The following is a 17,535-nucleotide window of genomic DNA, read 5'->3' on the forward strand; positions in this document are numbered from 1 at the left end:
GAAGTAGAGTCAGGATGCACCTATCATCATTGACCGTGAAAGTGTTAAAGCCAAAATGTGGTCAGTAGTGAATGTCGGTGTCCTGCAGCGCTTGGAAGAGCATGTAAACATATTGCAGCTGTCATTTACTTCATCAACTTTTCCAAGAAAAACATTACACGAAGCTCTCCTTCCCTTTGAATTGAAGTACAATTCTATTAGAAACATTCCTTGTTACCAGAAAAGTATTCAGAGATTGATTGTGACCTTCAGAAGTTGGAAAATCATCTATTACTTAATGCAGAAAATGCAGTCCTAAATCAATGTCAGTTTATTTGTATGAGCATGCTGGAATATCAGGTTTCCCATAATGCTGAAGTAAGAGAACCAAACACATTTTCCCTGAACAGAAAGCAATCTTATTTTTCACCATTAAACTGTGGTCACTGATAAAGGAATATTAGAAATTGTAGTTAATACACTGCAACGATTAAGGAACCCAGATAATTTCGTGAAACATACCTCAGAATATCAGCAAACAGCAAGTCTTGAAGAATTCAAAGCAGAAGACATCAGTTTGAAACCTTAGCTACATCATTTTGAAAAGCAACTTCACTGAAAGGAGTTGCTTTGGAAAGTAAGGGGTATGGATTAGTGATGGAAGCAGCTGCTGTCAGAGCTTACCAACAGTCATTTGGATTGAAAGTTAATTGTTGTGGAGTAATTGTGCATAAGATGAATCCTTGGCCATGTGGAAGTCCTGATGCAGTTGTGACTAAAGACAAAATCACAGTAGCTGTGTTAGAAGTGTAGTGTCCATTATGTAAGAACCATTATGATTGTGGAGAATAAGAGTGACATCAAGGAAATTATCTTCAGAGGGATGGAAGGGGAAAGTTAATATTAAAAACAACTCATAGCTACTATACACTCTGCCAATTTCTTATGTATTTAACAGTCTTAAGGTATGTCATTTATGTATTTTATATAGTAAGGCTCAACAGCCGGATATTATAATTGAAAATTATGTAAGTTTTGTTCAGAACTGTCTCTCTGATGTTCAAGTATTGTACTTTTCATATTACTTACCCAAACTCTGTGAGCCATATTTCGTTGTAAGTAACAATATTTTGACACCATTCTTTAACGTTTAGCATGTCATTGTATGATAGGTGGGTGTAGATTGGCTAGAGAATTATGTCATTGACACACTGAAGAAGTTCAGTTGGTAATTTCTGTAAAATGTTGCATAATTTTACTCTGTGAATAAATCATTCCATGTGTATTCTTACACTATCTAAAGGAAGTAAGATGGTGACTACTGTGTGTGAGTCTGTGATATCCGTAGTAGATAATGGTGTAAAATGCAGTGAAAAATGTGGCAAATGCAGAAGAATAGTTAAAAATGGGATTCTGTGTTGTAAGTGTGATGAATGGTACCATTTTCGTTGTGCAAATATTGTAAATAGGACTGATATTGAAGAAAGTGAGTGGCTGTGTCCCGAGTGTAAACAAACCGATAGTGAGGCAGTACAACAAGAAAGAGAGGCATACGAAACTATAATTAAGATTTTAGGAGTGCTACAAGAAGACTTATGCGCTCTGAAACATGAAAATGAAAGCTTAAAGGACAGAATAAAGAAACTGGAAGATAAAGAAGACATTGGAGAAGAAAGATCGCCGTGGACAGAAGTGACGCGTAGCCATTTTAGGCCTAATGTTAAACATATGGGAGAAACTACGTACAACTTAAAACCGGGAAAAAACTCTTTGCAGTGCCAAAATAGACAGCAAGTTTCAGAAGAAGACACACCAAGTTTTCCAAATAATTTTAAATCCAGTGGAGGTAACCTACAGAAGAAGAAAACCAACCGAAAGTCAAGATGCCAAAGATTCACCTCTACGCAGACAGTCAAGGGCGGGGTATGGCAGAAGGCATCAAGGATGAGCTGCAGAATCCAGAAACTGAGGTTTTAGGACTAATAAAACCAGGTGCCAAAACTGAAGACGTCCTTTCAAGTTGTGATCTTGTGTTAGAGAAGGACAATTATGTGGTAATTGTGAGTGGTACAAATGACATTGCTGCAAATGAAGGTGAGGAACTAATTACGACTCTCAGAGGTAAGATTTCCAAACTACTTGACTCAAAAGTAATTGTAGTTAATGTGCCACCTAGGTATGATCTTTTAGAGGACTCATGTGTGAACAAAGCTGTACATGATGTAAATATAAAAATCAAGAGATTATGTAAGAGTTTTAGAAATGTCTATGTAGTAGATACTTTAGGTCTTGGCAGGCAAATGTTCACTAGGCATGGGTTACATCTGAATGGTAATGGAAAAGCAAATCTCTGTAGACAAATTGCTACAATTATCAACAGAGATTTGCAAACTAATCTGTACTTAAGAAAACCCATACCACTAAACTGGCACATACAGGGAAACTTGCCAGAACACCCAGACCCTTAAATCAAGATCTATGTACAAGGATCTGGGTTCCAGGGACGTTCTCAACTCATGAGTCAAACGTTACCCAATTGCAACAGTCAAGTTTTAAGGAGGAAGGAGGTCTGAGATTGCTCTTGGTAAACTGTCAGAGTGTAGTAAATAAACAATTAAAATTCGGTACATTGATGGAATGTTATGAGACTGATGTGGTGATAGGAGTAGAATCATGGTTGAGAAAAGGGGTGGGTAATAGAGAAGTATTTCCGGAAGGGTGCACAGTCTATCGTAGAGACCGAGGAGATAAAATGGGAGGGGGGGGGGGTGTTTATTCTGGTGAAGGAAACTTATTGTTCACATGAATGGTTTACTGATGAAAGGGATGAAATATTAGGGATAAAATTAGTTTGTCATAATATAAAGGAGGTGGGAATTATAGGAACATACAGGCCTGGAAGAGAGGAAAGAGACATGGAAATATTTGAGAAAATAATAGATTATACTCATAAAAACAATAATAATGATATGGTAATAATTGGGGGAGATCTAAACTTGCCTGAAGTTGAATGGAATGGAGCTGCAAGTGAAGCCCATGAACAGAAACTGGCAAATAAGTTAATTTGGGAGGGAGGATTTACACAAGTAGTACAAGAACCGACTCGTCTCAATAACTTACTAGATGTATTCTTGGTGAAGTAATTGAAGGAATAGGTGACCATAAGGCTGTAATAATGGATGTAGGACTGGTACCAAAAAGGCTTAATAAGAGGGTCACACAAGACAAGAAATTATACAGAAAAACTAAAGTTGATGAATTCGGGACTTACCTTATATCACAATTCAGTTGTTGGATAAGTGAAGGGAGTAATGTGGATACACTTCGGGCTAAATTTAAAGGAATCATTTGGGAAGGAGAGAAGAGATTTGTACCTGTTAAGAAGGGTAAAATGACCTCAGACCCTGTTTATTATACAAGGGAAATAAGAAAATTAAAAAGAAAATGTAGAATAGTAAACAGGAAAATCAAAGAGGGTAGGGAGAATAGAGAAACTAGAAAACAGCTAATGAGGGAACTGAATAGAGTGAAAAAGGAAGCAAAAGAGAATTATATGAATGGCATTCTTCAAGAGGGTAATGACCACAAAGGGAAATGGAAAAAGCTGTATTCATATATTAGGAATCAAAAAGGGAAAGGAATCCAAATTCCTACAATGGTGGGAGAAGGGGGTGAACACTATTTAACAGATACTGAGAAAGCAAACCTCTTCAGTAGGGAATTCAGAGATTCAGTAGAAGATTGTCAGGACTTGGAAACCATAACAGAAGATAGAGAGGGAGAGACACATAGGGAAACAAGAAGCTTCTCATTCACAAATAAAGATAATTTCAGAGAAATCCAACTGCTTCAGCAAGGAAAAGCAACAGGAAGTGATCAAATTACTGGGGAGGTATTAAAAACAATGGGGTGGTATATAGTGCCTTATTTAAAATTTCTCTTTGACTATGTCATAAAGAATAGTGTAATACCAAAGGAATGGAAGGAATCTATAATAATACCAATTTATAAAGGAAAGGGTGATAAAAGGAAACCAGAGAACTACAGACCAATCAGCCTGACCAGTATAGTTTGTAAAATACTGGAGAGTTTAATAGCAAAGTACATCAGAGGGATATGTGATGATAAAAATTGGTTCATGAGGAGCCAGTATGGATTTAGAAAGAAATATTCTTGCGAGGCACAACTGGTGGGATTTCAGCAGGACATATCAGATCAGTTGGATTCAGGAGGCCAGTTAGATTGCATAGCCATAGATCTTTCCAAAGCCTTTGATAGAGTGGAACATGGAATATTATTAAAGAAATTGGAGGGAATAGGATTGGACGTAAGGGTTATACGTTGGATAAGAACATTTCTAAATTCAAGGGTTCAGAAAGTCAAAGTAGGAAATAATATATCACAGGAAGAGAAAGTTTGGAAGGGAATTGCACAGGGTAGTATAATCGGTCCGTTACTTTTCTTAATATACGCAAATGATTTAGGGAACAATATAACATCGAAAATAAGATTGTATGCAGATGACATAATTGTTTATAGGGAAGTAAATAACATTGAGGATTGCTCAGAATTACAAAGGGACCTTGACAGTATCCAAGAATGGGTTGAAGAAAATAATATGAAGATTAATGGAGGCAAATCAACTGTTACAACATTTACAAACAGGAGCTTTAAAACTGAATTTGAATATACTTTGGATGAGGTAGTTATCCCTAAAGATGGCAAGTGCAAAAACTTAGGTGTGAGATTTGAAAGTAATTTGCACTGGAAGGGTCATGTTGATGACATTGTTGGGAAAGCATACAGATCGTTACATGTCATAATGAGGCTACTTAAAGGATGCAACAAAGAATTAAAAGAAAAAAGTTACTTAAGTATGGTTCGTCCATTATTGGAATATGCAAACAGTGTTTGGGATCCTCACCAAGAATACCTAATAAAGGAACTAGATGGTGTGCAGAGGAAAGCAGCAAGGTTTGTAACAGGGGATTTCAGGAGAAAGAGTAGTGTATCAGAAATGTTAAAGGAACTTGGTTGGGAAACTTTAAGTAAGAGAAGGGAGAAAACTAGACTTATAGGATTATATAGAGCCTATACAGGTGAAGAAGCATGGAGAGATATCCGTGAGAGGCTTCAGTTGGAAAATAATTATATTGGTAGAACTGACCACAAGTACAAAATTAGAAGGAATTTTATCAGAAGCGATTGGGGTAAATTTTCATTCATTGGGAAGGGTGTGAAGGAGTGGAACAGTTTACCAGGGGTAGTGTTTGATCCTTTTCCAAAATCTGTACAGATATTCAAGAAGAGAATAAACAACAACAGAAAAAATAAATGAAATATTAGAGGGCATTCGACCAGTGCAGGATATTGTAAATAAAAAATGTGTGTGATTAAATTAATTCCATCCCCTGGTCTATGGAGTTTGGACAGCCCAAGTAGGGGACTGCCTGTAGGGGTGAAGTACAGTGGGGACTTCGAGGGCCCTGGGACCGCTACGGTAGCTGAGAAGGCCCTTCAGGAACTCTGAAAAGTGGTGGCAAAAGGGACTCTGGTTAAGACGCAGCAGGTCGTTATGCTACTTAGGTTCCAAAATGGGTAAGATATAAATATGTAAATAAATTCAATGTTAATTTTAATCTTATACCAGTTGTATATTATTATTAGAAGTAATTTCACATACTGTATATGAGTTGACTATTTTTGTAAGATATTATAAGTAGAATTTTGTAAACAATATAAATTTATTAAGGATGATGTGTGTGTTTAATAGAACAAATTATTAGCGTAATTTGTATAATATTGTTTTCTAGGAAAATTTTCTTCGTCTCTTGTTAATTTAAAATTTAGTGCTTGACAATAATGTATTTTAGTGTACCATTTGCCACCGAGGTAGACACCTCATTTGCAAATAAAGAGATTTTGATTTGATTTTATATGTTGTTTTGATTTAATGAGCTGTTAGGTTTCCCTCATGCAAGGAAGGTGGTGTCACAAGAACAATATGATAAACTTGCTTTTATTGTTGGGAAACCTGTGTCTATCATCACTGCGTTGCCAGGTTCCAGCAAGCTGAGCACTCCACTGTCACTTGACCTTTCGCATAACACTTAGGCTTCCACAGCTATTAGAAACTTCACCGTATAAGCACTTTTGTTGTGAGAGTACAGGAACTCTCTATCTGTGTTAGGTGGCTGCTCTCCTTTAAATTCAGTGTAGTCAATTATTGTTCTGCAGTTGTTTCTTCTACACTTTATTTACTTTAGCAGAATACACACATTTTTGTTCTTGTTGCCAGTGTCTTCAGTGTTCTTGTCAATATATGAGAGACAGTGTTCTATGCACACCAAGTAGAACTGTTTAGAACAGGAGAGGCCTTTTTAAATTTTATTCAGGAATAGCAGTACTTGGTTTTCTTTAGATATATGATAAACTGTTGATTCCAGCAGGAGGTTAAGCAATAAATTAAACATCTCACGTGTGACAGAGTTTAAATCAAGTTTAATAGAGGAATATCTGTAAAATTCCAGCCTTTCATTTACCTCAATCTCAGTTCTAAAACTGTTATCACATATAACTAATCCAGCATTCATAGGCATGTTTCTTCGTGTCGACTCATCACTCCCATTTATGACACAGCAAATAATTAGTTCACTTTCATTAATATAAATGCATATGTTTCTAAACTTGGCCATCATCTGAACAAAATTTGTCTTCCAATTTGTTACATTTAATACTTTTGACAGGTCTCTGGGGTCAACCTGATGATCGTTGGGGTGAATTTTTTTTTCAGTAACTCTGTGGGAAAATGGTAGGCAAATATGCAGGGCCTGGAGGATGACCAGTCCTCCTACTAATGAAATAACCGCTGCATATTCTGGAGTTTGTAGTGATCCATCAAGACTAGAAACAATTAGAATAATATAATCAATCAAAGTGAATAACCAGGTTCAGGAACTGAAACAGCTGTGGAAAGCGAGGGGTATAAGTTAGAAACGCAAGTAACTGCCGTCAGAGCTTACCAGCAGTCATTTCGATTGAAAGTTAATCCAGGGTTTTGGAGTGTTTTGAGGAACATGTTGATCAGCGGCAGTTTGGTTATGATGTAAGTGTGGGCTCCATCATTTCAAGAAGTCCTGGTTGTCTGTAAGCTGTCAGAGTTCCTGATGATATGTTGACAGGACCATACAGTTCCGTCGGTTCCTGACATCTATGAAGTTCCGAACTTCCTTTGCTGTGTGCTGCTGCCAGTTGTTCTTTATTTCTCTTATTTCAGACTGACACTTGTGTTTTAGTTCTTTAAAACACATTTTCTTCTCTCTGGAGGATGGGTTTTGAGAAATGCATAGATAGGCATACCGTTTAGCATCGACGAAGTTGAAGATTTCCTCATTATCATCAAAGTTGTCTTGTCTCTTCTTTCCTCAAAGCCAATGACGTTCTGTACTGATTTTGTAATGATATTATAAAGTATGGTCCATTCACATTCTACGTCCTTTATGTTGATTGGATTGTGAGTTAGTTGTTCTAGAACAGTATTTTGGTATTCTGTGGGAACAGTACTAAGTTGAAGCTTAGAGGTGTTGAACTTCTTCCTTGATGAATTCATGAAATGCATTCATAGCTTTTTATAGATGGAAATATAGAAACATGAGACAAAGATAAATACAAGTGATAAAAGGTTAGGAACATGACCAACACAAAAGGAACAAACACATGTCAAATCAACTTGTCTAAAAACAAGAAAGGAACGTATAATAGGACAAATACAATGGTAGGTCGAAATGGGAAGAGGAGCACAGAAATAGGAGACATGGTCGAACATGAAAATACAATCTGCACACTGCTGCCTTCCTCTTCATAGCTCTTTTCTGGTCACATCATTCTCTTCTCACAAACTGGATGCAGTGATCTTATATGTGTATCTCTCTTTTGTAACAGCACATTTTGAAAGTTTCTATTCTCCTTCTTTCTGAGCTAGTTTCACTTCTGTATAATACCAAGCTCCATCTTCTAAAAAACGAGCTCGATAGCTGCAGTCGTTTAAGTGCGGCCAGTATCCAGTATTCGGGAGATAGTAGGTTCGAACCCCACTGTCAGCAGCCCTGAAAATGGTTTTCCGTGGTTTCCCATTTTCACACCAGGCAAATGCTGGGGCTGTACCTTAATTAAGGCCACGGCTGCTTCCTTCCCACTCCTAGCCCTTTCCTGTCCCATCATCGCCGTAAGACCTATCTGTGTCGGTGCGACGTAAAACAACTAGCAAAAAAAAAAAAATCTTCTAAAACATCTTTGTAATTTGTATATCAGTGTTTGATGTGAGAAAATTCCTTTTCTTAAAGAAAGGCCTGCACTTTGTATCCCAGGTCGAGCTCATCACTGCGCAGTGTCAGCACTTTACAGTTCAGCTCTGTGCTTAGAACGTGTATTAAGTGTTGATCTGTTGCTCCAACTGTTCTAGATTGTGAAGCATTACTTCTCATAATGCCTCCACATGTGTCAGCACTTTACAGTTCAGCTCTGTGCTTAGAGCGTGTATTAAGTGTTGATCTGTTGCTCCAACTGTTCTAGATTGTGAAGCATTACTTCTCATAATGCCTCCACATGTGTCAGCACTTTACAGTTCAGCTCTGTGCTTAGAGCGTGTATTAAGTGTTGATCTGTTGCTCCAACTGTTCTAGATTGTGAAGCATTACTTCTCATAATGCCTCCACATGTGTACACAGTGTCAGCACTTTACAGTTGAGCTCTGTGCTTAGAGCGTGTATTAAGTGTTGATCTGTTGCTCCAACTGTTCTAGATTGTGAAGCATTACTTCTCATAATGCCTCCACATGTGTACACAGTGTCAGCACTTTACAGTTGAGCTCTGTGCTTAGAGCGTGTATTAAGTGTTGATCTGTTGCTCCAACTGTTCTAGATTGTGAAGCATTACTTCTCATAATGCCTCCACATGTGTACACAGTGTCAGCACTTTACAGTTCAGCTCTGTGCTTAGAACGTGTATTAAGTGTTGATCTGTTGCTCCAACTGTTCTAGATTGTGAAGCATTACTTCTCATAATGCCTCCACATGTGTCAGCACTTTACAGTTCAGCTCTGTGCTTAGAGCGTGTATTAAGTGTTGATCTGTTGCTCCAACTGTTCTAGATTGTGAAGCATTACTTCTCATAATGCCTCCACATGTGTCAGCACTTTACAGTTCAGCTCTGTGCTTAGAGCGTGTATTAAGTGTTGATCTGTTGCTCCAACTGTTCTAGATTGTGAAGCATTACTTCTCATAATGCCTCCACATGTGTACACAGTACAGGAAAGGATAATTATGTGCAAACAGAGTCTTGCAGTTAAGTTGTTAGGCCATTTGTAATATATTTTCCAAGTGTACGCCCTCCACATAGAGAGACCATATGGAAACTCGTAAATAAATTGATCAGAAATTGTTCTTTACTCGATAAGAAGCGAAGTGTTTATCGAGTAAAACGTAAATGAAATTACAGAAAGATTAGAACATACGCCTACAAAATCCCTAAGACAACTTGGGCAAGAAGCCGGGGTTTCGAAGAGCTCGGCATGGTGGGTTATGAAAATGTTAAAATTGAAATAGCCTCAATTACAGAAGACAAACTTATGCATATGAATGAGAGTTTCCTAAGATGATGCCAGAAATGTCTGGATGCAGGATGAGAACATTTCCAACATCTCCTGTTGTAAGGTACGAGCTTATTTCCTTAATTCTTAACTATAATGTTTTTAATTCTTATTTTCTTAATTTGAATTATCTCGTGTCATGAACGGTGAAGTGCTCTCGTTGTTGCTAGGCGGGGAGTGATGAGTCAACGGGTGGCACCTAGCGGCCATCCGATGACAGTTATTCTGCCACCCAAGTAACACTATTCATTTACTTTATTTATTATATTTTTATTTACAAAGTTTATGCCCACATTGGAGCTCCAAATTCAAACCTTATACAACAAAGTCTTCAAAGAGTAAGTTGAGCTTTTAACACTTGACAACTTTTTCCTTCCCTATAACTTTTCTTTCTGGATGATCTTGCAGTGTGTTCTTCTGCAGATATAATGTACTGATTACACTGCAATACTTTTAGTGATAGTCTTGTGTAGTTGTTTAGAATCAGTTTCTCTTCTTTATTTTCAATTTGATCTTTAGTAATTTGCAATTCATGTAAATCCATTTGTATTTCTTTAAACCATGTGTTTTTTGTTTTAATATTCCAAAAGAACGGATTTTTTTAATTTTTTTATATATTTATTTATTTATTTATTTATTTATTTATTTATCGTGGGTTGTCTAGTATGAAAAAGTATACAAATTAGTATTTGCATATCTGTTAGGGACAATTCAAAATAATTCAGTGCCTATGACACCTGACTTTTTTGGATTTATGTACATTCATGTTATACTCCTGTGGCCAAACTATTCAGCAATTTCTCCGGATCAGATGCAGACACGGATAAAATTGTATCATGAACATATTTTGGATTGTGAATCCTTTTCCAATTTCTTCTTTGATTTCCTCTACCACCTGTTCTATTTAAAAACTGGAAAGAAGAAGGGACAAACTGCAGCCCTGCCTCTCTCTTTCCTGGATTGTTGCTGTTTTATCATAGCTCTTGATTCTGAATTTTGTACACTTTGTTGTTAATCCTTCTATCTCATTATATAATCCCAGTCACTTTCAGGATATTAGATAGCTGGTCCAATCAGTGTTATCAAATTCTTTTTCTGGATCTACAAAAAGCTATCATTGTGGACTTATTTTTATTAATTTGATCCTCTAAGATGAAGTGTAAAGGTAATATTGCTTCACATGTTTCTACATGTCCTCTGAACCCAAACTGATCTTCTCCCATCTCACCTTCAACTTATTTCCCATTCTTATATAAACAATACATGTGTGTGGTAGTTTATACACTTGAGAACAGGTATAACAGCATACTTTTTTAAATTGGATGGCATTTCTGTATTACGGTATGCATCTTTCACACAAAATGTAATATCTTTGCCATGTTAGCCTCTCCTAGGACAGTCATTAATTCTAATAGTATGTCATCCGTGAATTTCCAATCATAAATGGACTCAAGCAAGGAAGGATCGACGCCGACGATGTCATCAGTTCCAGGTGCCTTGTTTCTATTTCAGTTTCAACACACTTGTCAGATTCTGACCTCAAAATTGGTTTCCGACTTCATGAGCATTAACACCCTTGTCTTTTTCCAGATTCTTATCATCTCCTTCTTAATCTTCATATGATAAATGAATATGTTCCTGCCATATTTCTCTTTTACCAATCTTCCCTAGAAGTAGTTTTCTATCTGCACTTGTTTTCCTTTCTCCTAAAGTTTCTTTGATTTTCTCAGTTTCAGCATCAACCCTCAACATCCTTGCTCTTCTCTTTCATTCTTCCTTTTGTGTCTTGCCCTTTACCTATTTCATTCTTAAGTCTCCTGTATTCTTTCCTGCCCACCTTATTTCATTGCATTCTTGTTCTTTTGCTCTTCATCAGTCACGTCTGAGTTATCCACTGTTTCTTACTTGATATTGCCTTTCTTCCTGATCTCATTCTTCACAACTGTCCTCTCGTCATCCGTTGTCATTATTTGACCATATTCAGTTCGTCTTTGAGCAAGATGCTCCTTGAAACCTTTCCTCACTCTCCTTCCTTCCCTCTGTCCTTAAGATTATTGATATCTTCCAGTGTCTCCAGGCCACATCTATGTATACAGTTGCAGTGTGTGGGTTTTTTAACCAAGTATTAGAAAGGACTAAATTATCATCATCAGTTCAGAATTCTAATAATTGACAGAATTATAACCACTCTTCAAATTCTTAGTTACATAACTTAAGGTTTGAAATCCTGTTTTCATTATATATAAGTATTCTTTGCTTTATATTCCTTGAAGTGTTGTAATGTTGATCGAGAATTAGAGAGTTGTAGATATATCCTGCTTGGTAGACTGATAATTAAATTTAAAAGCAGTAAAAACCAATTAAATTATAGTCATTGTGAGCACACTATACTAACAATTGGTGACCTGCCAATTATCGTCTGAAAATTACTAACGGGAACGTAGAAAGAATATCATTAAGTGACATGCCAGAACCCAAAGCTAAGCTTAAAGTTGACAACATAAGTGTCAAATTACCTTCTTTTTGGGTCGAGAAGCCAGAGATCTGGTTTGGCCAACTGGAAGCACAATTTCTTATCACCGGAATAACTACCAAAACAACAGAATTCAACTATCTTTTTAACCAGCTGCAGCCAAGATTTGTCGAGAATATTTGGGGCCTGGTGACAAGTGCAGAAACTATTGAATATTCTCTTGTAAAGGATAGGCTGTTAACTTTATTTAAAGAAGGCAAAAAACGGCAAATGAAGTATGCTAGTTAGTGAACTCGAACTTGTAGATATGAAAGCAAGTCAGTTGCTTAGAAAAATTAAAGAATTAAAGATTTTTGAAAACTCTCTGGGTCAGTTAATTACCAATCAACATTAGAAGTGCTTTAAGTACTTCTGATGAAAATGTTGAAAAAAATTGCCAAGATGGCTGGCCATATGTTCAAGACGCAAACTGTTGATGAGGTGCAAACTATCCCTTCACAACCATTATCATCAACTTCCACACTTTCTGCTGAGATTCGAAGAATTAGATGGAGCCAAAGTCACTATAGGCATAGATACCGCAGTAGAAGTAAAAGCGAATCGTCGCCATAATACCTATCTGTGTCAGTGCAACGTAAAGCCACTAGCAAAATAATAAAGTAAAAGTAGGCCTAAATTTGATTTTTTAAATGGCAAATATTGTTACTATCACTTCTGTTTTCTAAGGTTGATCTTCTTAAGGCTTGCTATCAGATTCCACTTGCGGAAGAAGAGCTGTCATAATTCTATTTGGCCTTTATACATACATAATTTCATGTCTTTTGGTTTACACAATGCACCCAGTACATCTCGGAGATTCATGAACGAAGTACTGAGGGAATTCAACTTCTGTTTTGCTTATGTGGGCCATATATTAATTGCATCTACATCTCGAAAGCAGCATTTTCAATATCTGACTGCACTTTTCAAACAACTAGACAAGTTTGGCCTAAAAATGAATGTTGTAAAATCCATATTTGGTGTACAAGAACTTGTTTTCTTAGGACATTTGATTACAGCAGATGGTGCCAAACCAGACCCTGAAAGAGTTGCTACCATCGCAAACTGCAAACAACCTGAAACAGTAAGAGAACTGAAAGACTTTTTTAGGCACCATGAACTGTCGTCCTGCCCAGAATCAAGTGTTGTTAAATGAAGGAATGACAAGATACGAACAGACAATCAAAGAAGACCTCACCCAAGCAATTCTTTCATCTTTGCTCAGCATGGGCCTTGAACTCGCCTTTATTCGCAGATGCATCGAACTTAGTGGCAGGCGCAGCTCTTCAACGAAAAAGGGATGGAGCTTTTAAGTCCATTGCTTTCTTCTCAAAGAAAACATCTGCTTGCCAGAAGAAATATTTTACTTATGACAGAGAACTCCTTAGTACCTACATGGCCATCAAATACTTCAATCAGTTCCACGAATAATAATGTTCCCGATTTACATAGGCCGTGCTCCACTTTTTTTTGCCTTTAAGCAGAAAAATGGGAATGCTTTGCCACTACAGCTTCGATATTTGCAGTATATTTAACAATTTACTACCAATATGTGACATTTTATGGAAAAGAAAATGTTAGTTACTGATCATCTGTTGAGAATTGAAGAATTAGTACCAGTTGATTATGAGGCAATGACACAAGCTCAGATGGATGACAAAGAATTTCATAACCTTCGATCCAATTCTGGTACTTCATTAAATTTCAAATAATGTACAACACCTGGACAAAAACAACTTTCATGTGATGTCCACATGTTCTCCAGCCATTTATCAACACTATCATAATATGGCTCACCCAGGAATTACAGTCATCAAGTACATTTATCTGGACGAATACAAAGAAAGATGGGCAGAAATTTGTGTCAATTGTTCATAGAAACAAAATCTCTAGGCATACTCAAGCACCCCTTCGAAAATGTCAAGTAATGATGAACGTTTCACACATAGACCTAATTGGACCATTACCTAAACCTGATGAGTTTACTTATTGGCTAACGTGTGTTGACAGATTTACGAATTGGACAGAAGTAGTATCTCTATGGGATATCCGCATAGAGAATGTAGCACAAGCCTTCTTTAAGTCTTGGATAACTAGATTTGGAACACCTCATTAAATAGTAACTGACCACGATAAACGGTTCCGGTCTGAGATGTTTCAAGCACTTGCAAAGATCTGTAGTTGTAAGCTAACATGTTCCGCATCGTATCACCCCCAGTCAAATGAAAAAATTGAGAGATTCCATCGTACACTTTAGACAGCTACCCGGGCAAATGCAACTAGTAAATGGAGCCAGATGCTACCTACACTCCTGCTTGGTCTATGCTGCCACTATTGGAAAATGAAGTAATACAACAATATCTGAAATGGTGTATGGTACCACACTCAAGTTACCTTCCATGAATGCGGTACAAAGGTGGATGTGGAACCACCAGTATTTATTTCTCAACTTCGAAAATATATGAATCAGCTTAAACCTCTTGAATATTCCCTCAAGTCAAAGAAAACTATTTCTTCACAGACACATCAACACCTCGAGTCAGGTGTTGGTCAGAATCGGCAGAGTGAAAGTGGGACTGGAACGTCCATATGAAGGTTCTTATGAAGTTGCCCAATGCAACACTAAGTTCTTTGCAGTGATGATAAAAGGTTAAGTGTGATTATATCAGTAGACAGACTAAAACCAGCGTACAGGTTGCTGATAATGTTGACTAAAGTGATAAACCTACACAATTGACCTTGCCAAAGATTACAAACATGGAACACAGCTCAGCACTTCAAGAAAATTAAATCCAGACCTACAAAATCAGGTCGTGTAGTGCGATTCCCAGTGCGGTTCACTGAGTGATTAATGCAACTCTGAGACTGAGAAGTGAGTGATGTGGAAAGTAAAGAATTAAAAACACTCTGTAAATTCTTAGTTTGATACTTCAGGTTTGAAATAATTTTTTGTTGAACAAAAGTATTCTTTGAGTGTTGTCACGATGAGAATCGAGAATTAGAGAGTTATATGCATAGATATATCTTGTTTGGTGGACTGATCAAATATTTTTAAAGAACAGTAAATATCAGTGGTAATGACAGTTCAAAACCCCAAGTCATTATAAGTCACAAAAGCTAAACCTCGTGCATAAAAAATTATGAGCGTGGCATTTTCTTGAATTTGCTGAATGGACAGATCAGTGTTAATAGACATTTTATCACACAGGATTGAAGCATGTTCTGCTGATGTCAATTCTTTTTTTTTTTTTGAATTTGCTTTACGTCGCACCAACACAGATAGGTCGCATGACATCGATGGGATAGGAAAGGCCTAGAAGTGGGAAGGAAGCAGCCGTAGCCTTAATTAAGGCATTTGCCTGGCGTAAAAATGGAAAATTGTGGAAAACCACGTTCAGGACTGCCGACAGTGGGGTTCGAACCCACTATCTCCCGAATGCAAGCTCACAGCTGCCCACCCCTAACCGCATAGCCAGCTCACCCGGTGGAGTCAATACAGTCTTGATTCAATGGGTACCAATTTGGTCATCGTGATAACTTGTTTTTGGCTTGTATTTCACATTGTAGCAGAGAAATCTCATCCTGTGGAATGTTGTACGCATGTTTTAAAACAAAGAAGAAATATACTTTTGCTGGGTTATGCTCGAGTGAAGATCTGACATTTGGTGCACCACATATATGTTTCGAGAGAAGCCCATCTTTTTCAGTGCTAAAGCAGAGTATTCACTTATGAAAATACAATTTAAGTGTGCGGCTGAATAAGGGTCTATGTTATATTGTTTTACCAATGTTGAGTATTTGGTGGTGGAAAAGTCAGGAAGATGGCTGTTCAATTTAATATCTGTCTGTAAGATACACCAAGAGCATTGCATTGTGAGTTTTTGTTTATTCTGGCAGTACAAAGGGCTGTGTTTTAGAAATCAGTATCATTCAAAGTAATGGAGGTGCTTTAGACAGTGAAAACATCTAAATTTCACCTAATGATTTGTGACGCATAACAAAGTAAAATGAAAGAACCTGAATATGACTGAATGGGAGAACGTAAACGGAAATAGTTAAGAAATAGGAAGCGTAAAGTTGTACAGGCTAGAATTTCGAACTTTCAATTGTGGGTGTCAAAGGATCAGGAGCTGTCCCTATTTATGGACTTTTTCTAATGACATATGTTAAAAGAAGTAACTCAGTGGGGCAGAGGCAAAACCAATGCTGCTTCAGTAAAACAGACAGGCAGTGTTTAAGAAAGTATTATTGAATACACTTTCTATTTCCCACAAGCACCTCCAGACATTGCAAAGTGACATGAAAGACGGTGTCACCGCTCCAAAAGACAAGTGTGGCAAACACAAAAACTGCTCAGTCACACTCACCACAGCCCGCACACGACATTCTTGTAGCTCAGGATGAGGTATGCTGGCCGCACTCTGATAGAACTCCGTTTGCAGCCTACACATGTCGCCACTTTAAGCTGCACCAGAACGCCCAATGTCCTACAAAAGCCGGCCCCAACTGTCACACCCACATATGACGTTAGGCGACAGCTCCAACAGGCGAGCACTGCGCAGGCTGGCACACGCAGACTGAGTGCACTCTTTGCACTCTTCACTCACTCACTGACTACCCAACTCCAACTCAAAACTCTCACTCAACTCCAGGCTGAGCTCCTCGCTAACTCACTTGCTGGCTCTTTTTTCTTTTTTCGGGGGGCTCTGATGCCCGCTCACCCTGTGTGACAATCATCACTGTTCTACATTGCCTCTGACATGCTATTACCGTATTTACGCAAATAATACCCCCATATTTTTAAAAAATGAGGCACAGAATTGGGGTGTGGGTTTTATTTGAGTCGATGTTAGCATTCTTTTTCAAAATCACCCTTCCTAAAGTTAGGGTTTGGGGATTATTCGGAGGCGGGGATTATTCACCTAAATACGTTAGTTCTGAGAAGAAAAAGATAACAGGGAGGAGTAGGAGTGTGATACTACAGGAGTATCTGCCTTTCCCCATGCTCAGCATGTTACCAGGCTAGATGTGGTGATGGGTATCAATAGAGGTGTAATCGGGTCAGGGCAAAACCACATAGGCAGAAATAGAAAGATGCCTACATGTAAAACCCGAATTTTGTAGATAGCACGTGCAAGGATGTGGACTGGAAGTTAGCAGGTTATGTGTTCTTTTTACAAGTTGCTTTACATCGCACCGACACAGATAGGTTTTATGGCGACAATGGGACAGGAAAGGGCTAGGAGTGGGAAGGAAGCGGACATGGCCTTAATTAAGGTACAGCCCAGGCATTTGCCTGGTGTGAAAATGGGAAACCACGGAAAAACATCTTGAGGCCTGCCGACAGTGGGTTTCGAAACCCACTATCTCCCGAATACTGGATACTGGCTGCACTTAA

The 17,535-nt window shown here is 37.8% G+C and overlaps 1 protein-coding gene across 4 annotated transcripts in view; it reads left to right on the top strand.

Annotated features, from left to right (window-relative positions):
- The window catches only part of LOC136879064 (gastrula zinc finger protein XlCGF49.1), a 253,540-nt gene that overhangs the window by 197,771 nt on the left and 38,234 nt on the right, over nt 1-17,535 (top strand). The gene's annotated exons all lie outside the window — the stretch shown is intronic.

Source organism: Anabrus simplex, chromosome 8, assembly GCF_040414725.1.
Source record: "Anabrus simplex isolate iqAnaSimp1 chromosome 8, ASM4041472v1, whole genome shotgun sequence".
In the NCBI taxonomy this organism is placed as follows: domain Eukaryota; kingdom Metazoa; phylum Arthropoda; class Insecta; order Orthoptera; family Tettigoniidae; genus Anabrus; species Anabrus simplex.